Genomic DNA, 9,126 nt, shown 5'->3' on the forward strand with positions numbered 1-9,126 from the left:
GAGAATTTAAAGATTGTTTTGCTTGGGATTATAATGAAATTCCAAGTTTAAGCAGAAAATCGATGGAGATGAAGCTGTAAATAATAGCTGGTAAAAAGTCGGTCAAGTAGATGCTGAGACGATTTGCACCATAGGTGATGTCAAAGATAAAAGAGGAGATCGAAATACTCCTAAAAACAAGTTCATAAGGACAACAAGGTATGTCGAATGGCTTGCAAAAATCGTTCTAATGATTAAGAAAAATGAAACATTGAGGGTTTGTATCGACTTCAAAGATCTGAATTGTCATACCCTAAGTTTTTCACTTGCATCAGCATAGCATAATCGTTTTATCTTATCATGCATTTCATCAGTCAAAAGCATTTCACCAGGGTTTAGATGAAAAGTCAAGAGTTATAGCATTTTATATGATCTTGATGACATTCATTCAATCATCTGTTGATTAAGAAGTCAAAAGACCTAATCTCAATGCACCGTCAATTACATTTCATCTTGCTTTAGAGTTTCAGAGGGGGACAGTCAAGAGTATTATCATCATATGAATCTTTGTAGGGTTTTGATTGTGTTTGAGAATCAGGAGTGAATGGTCCAAGAGCGATTCATTTACATCTGATTGTCTATTCATAATTTCTTGATTAGTAATCAAGGCATTCACACGACATCTGCATTTTTTATTTATTATAACATGCATTTTGTTCCGTATAATGCTTAAAGTATTAGCCAAAATGATTTTTCAGATCTACAGACAGATTAGTTGAATCAATTTTCAAATGTACGTCAAATTAACGGGCAAAAAATTTCAAAATTAAACTTGCAGACGTTAGTTTTCTTAATCTACGGGTCGCGTAGTTTAACCTGGCGTGTTCGTTTTAATTTTTCGACTACTTTTTTTATCGCATTTTAATTTTTCAACTACTTTTAACCGGTCATTTTTTATTTCAAAACCTGTATGTTTCCGAGACGTTTATTCCATGTTGATCATTTTAGTGCATTCAGCTTAATTTTTCAAGCATTTTTATGGCCTACTTTTATTCATTTTTAATCCTTTTATTTTTATTTTCTAGTCAAAATAATCATGTAATTAATTAGGATTAATTGAATATTTAGATTGAATTTATTTTGAGTAATGGTATTTATTTTAATTACTAAAGTTTGTGTCTAATATATTCAAAATAAAATAAAATAAACAAAATAAACGAGGATAAAAGAAGAACAAAATAAAAAGATATCCTCCACTCATTTTTGGACCACGTGTGTAGCAGTAGCTGGCAGAGAAAAAAAAAACGATTTGTTTTAGGGATGGAAGATCCAAACGCGGTGCAAAGGCTGATGCTTGTTCATTTTAGAAACTCTCTCTCTCTCTCTCTCTCTCTCTCTCTCTCTCTCTCTCTCTCTCGTATTAAAGGATGTGTGGGTCATTAGCAAAAGAAAAAAGAAAGCGTTTTCCCAGGATACATAAATCAAACTCACCATCTTCATCATACTCCCTCTTCATTCACTCCTCATGTCTCTCTTTTTTTCTCCACATCAAACAATAACTAAACTTATAAACCCTCCACATAAATCATCACCACCTTGCTCAACATAACATTACGCCAAACATTGGTTTCTTCCTTGATAAACCATAACCTTTAGTGACCAACACAACCTACAACTTTTGATTCACAACTCACATAACACCATAAACTTTCCTTCTCCAACAAAACAACACCAAACACAATAATCGTATTCCCTCTCATAAAGCTTCAACTTACCTACAACCTTGCGCGCCATCGTGAACACACGATGCCGAACAATAAACACTCCATTGTTTTTCAATTGTCGCTCACTCACCATCCCACGAAACCACCACGGCCAAGCAACTCGCGTCACCCTCAACCTTCAAACTACATCCATTATCTGTCTGTGTTCCTCACACCAAACAAAACCTCACCATCCAACTGCCACAACAAAACCAAATCGCCGTGAACCACCATAAACACCCTGCATCATCATCATCACCATCAATTTATTTTAGAGAAAGGGTGAAGGAAATATTGTCTTTCATTTTCATTGGTCATGTTGTTGTTGATTGACTAAAGAGCATTGAGAGTTGTTTTTTTTAATAAATTTTTTGTTGATTTTTGAAATTACTTTTTTTTAAGAATAAAGTATTGTTGGTGTTACAATAATTATTAATGTTATTGATTATTATTATTATTATTAATTTTTGATTACCATTATTAATTATTATTATTGTTGATTATTATGGTTTACTAATTATTATTATTATTATTGATTATTATTTGTTTTTATTTATTATTATTGTTTTATTATTGTCATTATATATTTATTTTTGTCATTATTGATTATTGATAATTATTATTATTGTTGTTATTATTATTATTACTATTATTATTATTATTATTATTATTATTATTTACTTTTATTATTTATTATTATTGTTATAATTATTATTTATCTATTATCATTTTATATTTATTAATTAATTAATTAATTAATTTTAAAATTGTTAAAAAGAAAATTCGATTTAATTGTCATATCAGTTTTTCACATATGCATTACATATTCAGAGTTAAAAATTCAAATTAACTTCAGAAACTATTTTAACACATAAAAATTTATTGATCGGCCTCAGATAGGGTGATTCCTACATGAATCAATTATGATTGCTTAACATAACGTTAAATTTTTTAGTTTAAATGTCGTTTCATTTTACCTTAAATTTTTTTGCTTAAATAATCGGTTTTTCACAGATGCATTGAAGTTTCAGAGTTAAAAATTCAATTTAACTTCAGAAATTGCTTAAATGCATAGAGTTTTGTTGACCGGTCTCAGATAGGATGATTTCTACATAAATCGCGTTACGATTGCTTAATAGAGTGCAAAATTATATAATTCAAATTTATGATTTTTATTTCAGGTCCCTTGGCTTTCTCTTGGGCCTTCTTACAACGAGATTTTTTTATTATTTATAGTTTTTTATTGCACTTGTATAATTAATTATTGTGCCGTATCACCCCATTCAACAAATTGTACCCCAATTCCTATAATTTCCTTTTTATTATTATTATCTCAGTTGATTGTTAATTCAAAGATTAAAGTCAAAAACTGTCAGAAAAGAACAAAAAATAATAATAAACACTCGATCCAATATCGAGTCTTTTTCCCACATCGAATCCAAATTGAATACAAAGTCGAGCATCTCTCCCCCGATTAATCCAAAATCTTTTCATAAATCAACTTCAGACACTTGATCTAATACCAAGTTCCCCCCTATTTTTTTAAAGCTTTTTCACAATAAAAATGGAAGAATATGACTAGGTTTAGACTTTCTCTTTCTCAAATATTATGACACAACAATAGAGCTTCCTGTATGAATAATCATCTTCCGTTAATAAACTTTGACTTAATTTTCCATACATTTTCATAAATAAACTTTTGGATGAAAGGAGAGTGATTGGGCTCAGGCCTCTTCCTTTTCGGGCATTTGAGCATTGTAGTAGAGCTCCATATTTGGATGTATGTCTCCACTTAAAAGCAACTTAACCAATCAAACTTTTTTCCCGCCCTTGTGCGACTTTGAAAACAATTTTTTTAGAAAAGAGTATGCTTTATCCATTTTGACGCGAAACGAACAAAGACTTCAGCCTCCAATAGCGAGAAACAAGTAAAGGTTTAACCTCTCAAATGTGATATAAGCATCACTCTCTAAAAGCAATCAATCTAGTAGTTCTTTCTAAGTAGAACTACGTAGCCTTGAGTTCTCCATAGCACCTAGAGATACGTAGGAGCAAGCTTTTGAAATCTTGTCAGGCACCCCTTTAATAAAAAGTGTTCTTTCTTTTTCTCTTTTGTCACTCAATAAGTAGAAGATCGTAAATAATATCACGCTAATACTCTTGCACAAAACTAATTAAATGGGTCTCGTTGAGTACAACGGATGTGAGGGGTGCTAATACCTTTCCTTTCATAACTGATTCCTGAATCCGATTTGGTTACAACGACCAGTTTCTTTTTTGTTATTTATAGCTTTTATCGATATTTTCCCTTTCCCTCTTTGGGAATAGATAAAGTTCAGTGGCAAATCTATTTTATTTATATTTCGAGTGTTCCTTATGCTCGGGTATTTTTCGTGTCGCGACATGAATGCAGCAACCCCTAAGGACGAATACCCAATGCATGTCACTGAGATGTTGGTCGACTCAATAGTGTGTTTCAATTATCTTAGTAAGCTTGATGGTTATTCTGGTTATAACCAAATATTTATTGCAGATTAAGATGTTCTGAAGATGGCATTTCGATGTCCAAGAGCCTTAGGCACTTATGAGTGGGTCATAATTCCATTTGGCTTGAAGAATGTTCGTGCGACATACCAGATGGTGATGAATTCAATTTTCCATGATTATATCGAAGCTTTTAAGCAAATATATATTGATGATATAATCATTAAGTCAACGTTGGGAAATGGTCACCCTGACCATCTTCGACACTCATTCAAAAGAATGAGGAAGTACGAACTAAAAATGAATCCTCTCAAGTGTGCTTTCTATGTGAAAGCCAACAATTTCCTTCATTTTGTTGTCCACAAGAAGGGCATCTAGATAAACCAGAATAAGGCCAAAGCCATCAGTGAGACTCAGTCATCTTCAACCAAAAAAGAGCTCCAATATTTATTGGGTAACATAAATTTTTTGAGGAGGTTTATTTCAAATGTTAGTGGCAAGATTTGAGCATTCTCGCTGTTACTTTTCCTAAAAAAGGAAGAGTTCAAGTGGCAAGAAGAGCATAAAAAGGTCTTTGGCGAAATAAAGGAATACTTGATAAACCCTTCCATTTTGTCTCCTCCTGTTAGGAATAAGTGCATGTGATGGTATATTTCTGCTTCAGACTCGACAATAGGAAGCATGTTAGCACAAGAGGATGATAATAGTGTCGAAATGGCCATTTATTACATCAGTCGAGTTTTGAATGATGCAGAAACTAGGTATAGTCTTATAGAAAATATGTGTCTTTGTTCGTATTTCTCATGTATGAAGTTAAAAAATATATAAAACCAGATGATATTTACGTCTCTTCGCATTTTAATATTATCAAGCATATGTTATCTAAGCCAATTCTACATAATCGAATTGGAAAATGGGCTCTTTCCCTAACTGAATATTCTCTAACATATGTGCCTTTAAAGGCAATGAAGAGGCAGGTGGTCGCCAACTTCATCGTAGATCACAGAATAGTCGAGGCACCTCAAAACTATTTTGAGCTAGAACCCTGGAAGTTATACTTCGATGGATCCAGCCATAAAAATGGAAATGGCATTGGGATTTTGATATTCACCCCTAATAAAATTCCGACAAAGTTCAAATACTAAAATGATGGCTCTTTCTCAAATAATGAGGCCGAATACAAAGCTTTGATAGTTGGCCTCAAGATTTTTCTGGACTTGGGGGGAAAAAGAGTTGAAGTGAGAGGACACTCTTAATTGGCTGTTAAGAAAATAACAAAGGAGTACAAATGTATAAAGGAAAACTTGATCATGTACTATGTTATAGTAAACCGACTGATTAAGTGTTTCAATTTTTTCGACATTCAGCGTGTCCCTCGACTAGAAAATTGAGACGCAAATGAGTTGGGGCAAATTGCCTCAGGGTACAAGGTGGAAAAGGAAAAGTTAAAAAAGTTGATTGAGATTCGAGGAAGAGTAAAATCAACAAGGTTATCTCCCTCAGATTTGTCGATGGCGAAGTTAGGGTCAACAGATCCTGAAAACTTTGAGATCTTTACCATTGATAATTTCACTGATATTGACTATCGAAGACCAACCGTCGAGTATTTAGAGAATCCAATAGGATCAACTGATCCAAAGGTTAAGTACAAGTCTCTAAGTTATGTTATCATAGGGAACATATTTTTCAAGAAAACACCTGAAGGTATTTTGCTCAAATGTCTTGGAAAAATGGGGCATATTTAGCAGTATCGAATGTGCATAGTGGAGCATGTGATACCCATCAAGTCGGACACAAAATGAGATGGTTGTCGTGTCGACAAGGTTTTTATTAGCCTACAACATTAAAAGATTATATTGCATTTGCCAAGGGATGTCAAAACTATTAAATACATGCATGCATTCAACATGTTCCTGCAAGTGAATTACATATGATTGTGAAACCATGGCCCTTCAGAGGTTGGGTTTTGGATTTGATTGGCAAAATCCGACCAACATCATCGAAAATTCATAAGTACATCTTAGTAGGTATTGGTTACTTTACTAAATGGATAAAAGTATTTCCTTTAGTCAATGCGGACCAAGAGGCAATAAAATATTTCATCCAAAGGCATATTATTTATAGATTCGGAATCCCTGAGACCATTACAACTGATAAAGGATCGGTGTTCACTAGTCAAAGTATGCAAGAATTTTCCTCTAAGACGGAGGTTAAATTATTAACATTTGCGCCTCTTATGCCCAAGCAAATGGCCACGTCGAGGCATCCAATAAAATCATCATTGGCCTGATCAAGAAGCATGTGGGGAAGAAGTCAAGAAATTGGCATAAAATCATGAACCAAGTTTTATGGGAATGTCGAACGTCTTCTAAAGAAGCAACAAATACTACCCTCTTTTGATTGACCTACGAGCATGATGCCATCTTACCGGTTGAAATATATTTACAGTCGACCAGGATTCAGAGGCAAAATAAAATTCCATCTAATCATTATTGGAACTCATATCTCAGGTTTTTAGGCAGTTCCTTAAGTTCTAAGATTGGTTTCTTAGGGCATGGCATAGGATCTGGGGTAAGGGATAAACATTCGTAAAGGTTATCAGTGATGTAGGGTTTTCTAAAGTCATCATCTTCCAATATGAGAGTTGATGGTAACTTAATTGTTTTTATGATTTCTTCTTGTTCTAATTCCCTAACGCACTCATCAATGATATCTAAGGCATAACATGCGTCTCCCATCACAAGTGCCATAAGAAATTTCGAAAATATAAATTCTATTTTCTCGTCACCTACCTCAAAGGTCAATTTTCCTCTCTTGACATCTATTATGGCTACTGCAGTTGATAAGAATGGTCTACCTAGAAGGATTGGTATATCATTGTCCTCTTTGATGTCCATGACAACAAAATCAGTAGGGATAAATAGCTGACCTATCCTAACAGAGACATCTTCTAAAATGTCTATCGGATACTTAACAGATCTATCGGCTAACTGAAGTGACATCTTAGTAGGCTGTAATTCTCCTAAGTTTAACCTCTCACAAACCACTAAAGGCATTAAGCTCACACTAGCTCCTAAGTCTAGAAAAGCTTTTTCAATGACATGACTACCCAAAAGACAGGGAATGGAGAAATTTCCAGGATCTTTATCTTTTTTGGCTAACTTATTCTCGGAAATAGAATTGCATTCCAAAGGCTTCGGATCGTCAAGTTTACGTTTGTTGGTAAGGATGTCTTTGAGAAACTTTACATAAGAAGGTATTTGGGTGATGGCTTATGTGAAAGGGATTTCTACGTGAAGTTTTTCTATAACTTTAATAAATTTTTGATATTGGTTATTAATCTGGGTTTGTTTGAGTCTTTGCGGGTATGGTATAGGTGGTTTATATGGCGGGGGTGGTACATATGTTTTATCCTTAGGTTCTTCTCCTTTTTCTTGACCTTTCTGTTTTTCAGATTCCTCTGGTTCCTTTACTTCATCTGTGGGTTTGGTATATTCCTTAGAAGTTTCGGGTTCGCTCAATCTTGGGTTTGGTGGCTCATCATAAGCGTTCCCGCTTCGTAGGGTAATGGCATTGGCTTGCTCTCTCGGATTTTGTTGAGGTTGTCCAGGGAACTGTCCTCTAGGTGTGGTCTGGGGGGCTTGGTTTAAAGCTACCTGAGAGATCTGGGTTTCAAGCATCTTGGTATGAGTAACTATTTGGTCAACCTTGGTTCCTAACTGAGTAATCAGTTCGTTAACGTGAATGTTTTAGTTCATGAACTCTTTGTTTTGTTGGGTTTGAGCAGTGATAAAAATTTCCATAATTTTCTCAAGGCTCGGCTTTGGTGGTACAAGTTGCATAGGTTGATTTGATCTTGGGGCTTGGTAACCAGGTTGTCTCGGAGGTGCATTATTTTGGATAGGATTATTGTTTTTATAGGAGAAGTTCGGGTGATTCCTCCATCCAGGGTTATAGGTATTCGAGTATGGGTTCCCTTGGGTGTAGTTCACTTGCTCAGAGTGGGTTTCGTTTAATAGACTGCATTCTGCAGATTGGTGTCCTTTGGTTCCACATATCTCACAATCTGACGAAACTGCGGCTACAGTACTCGGGTTTATGCACATATGCTCGACCTTGAGGGCTAATGCGTCCATTTTAGCTTGCATCATGTTTATAGAGCTTAGTTCATGCACTCCTCCTTGGGCTTCCTTCTTCTCGATTGTCGCTCGTTCGACTCCCCATGATTGATGGTTTTGAGTCATATCCTCGATGAGGGCACTAACTTCAGGATAAGGTTTGTTCATCAGAGCACCGCCTGCGGCGGCGTCGATGGTCATCTTAGTGTTATAATAAAGTCCATTATAGAAGGTTTGAATGATTAGCCAATTTTCTAAACCATGATGTGGGCATGCTCTTAACAACTCTTTATATCTCTCCATAGCTTCGAACAACGATTCTCCTTGGTTTTGGGTAAATCTAGTTATATGGTTTCGAAGAACGACGGTCTTACTCGGGGGAAAGTATCTAGCAAGGAATACTCTTCTAAGGTTATCCCAAGTCGTAATGGAATTGGGTGGAAGGGAATCTAACCATGATAGGGCTTTATCTCTGAGGGAAAAAGGGAATAATCTTAAACGTATTGCCTCAGGAGAAGCTTCATTGGTTTTAAAAGTGTCTGCTAATTGGAGAAATATTTTTAAATGTTGGTTTGGGTTCTCAGTAGCGAGACCTGCAAATTGTCTCTGTTGCACTAGTTGCAACAGAGAGGGTTTAAGTTCGAAATTATTGGCTGGGATGGTTGGGTTAACTATACTAGAACTAGGTTCTTCGTTAGATGGTTGGGCGAAATCCTTAAGAGGTCTTTGGTTTTGATCTTCGGCCATAGCTCTCCTAATTCTATGGAAGAATAAACGTGCAC

The 9,126-nt window shown here is 35.1% G+C and overlaps 1 non-coding gene across 1 annotated transcript; it reads left to right on the forward strand.

Moving 5' to 3' along the window:
• The first annotated feature begins 8,600 nt into the window (after positions 1 to 8,600).
• On the forward strand, positions 8,601 to 8,707 carry LOC127089386 (small nucleolar RNA R71). Its single transcript, XR_007790992.1, has one exon. It is a non-coding gene; the product is annotated as a small nucleolar RNA R71 (small nucleolar RNA).
• The last annotated feature ends 419 nt before the right edge of the window (positions 8,708 to 9,126 follow it).

The sequence above is a fragment of the Lathyrus oleraceus genome, chromosome 5 (genome assembly GCF_024323335.1).
Source record: "Lathyrus oleraceus cultivar Zhongwan6 chromosome 5, CAAS_Psat_ZW6_1.0, whole genome shotgun sequence".
Classification (NCBI taxonomy): Eukaryota; Viridiplantae; Streptophyta; class Magnoliopsida; order Fabales; family Fabaceae; genus Lathyrus; species Lathyrus oleraceus.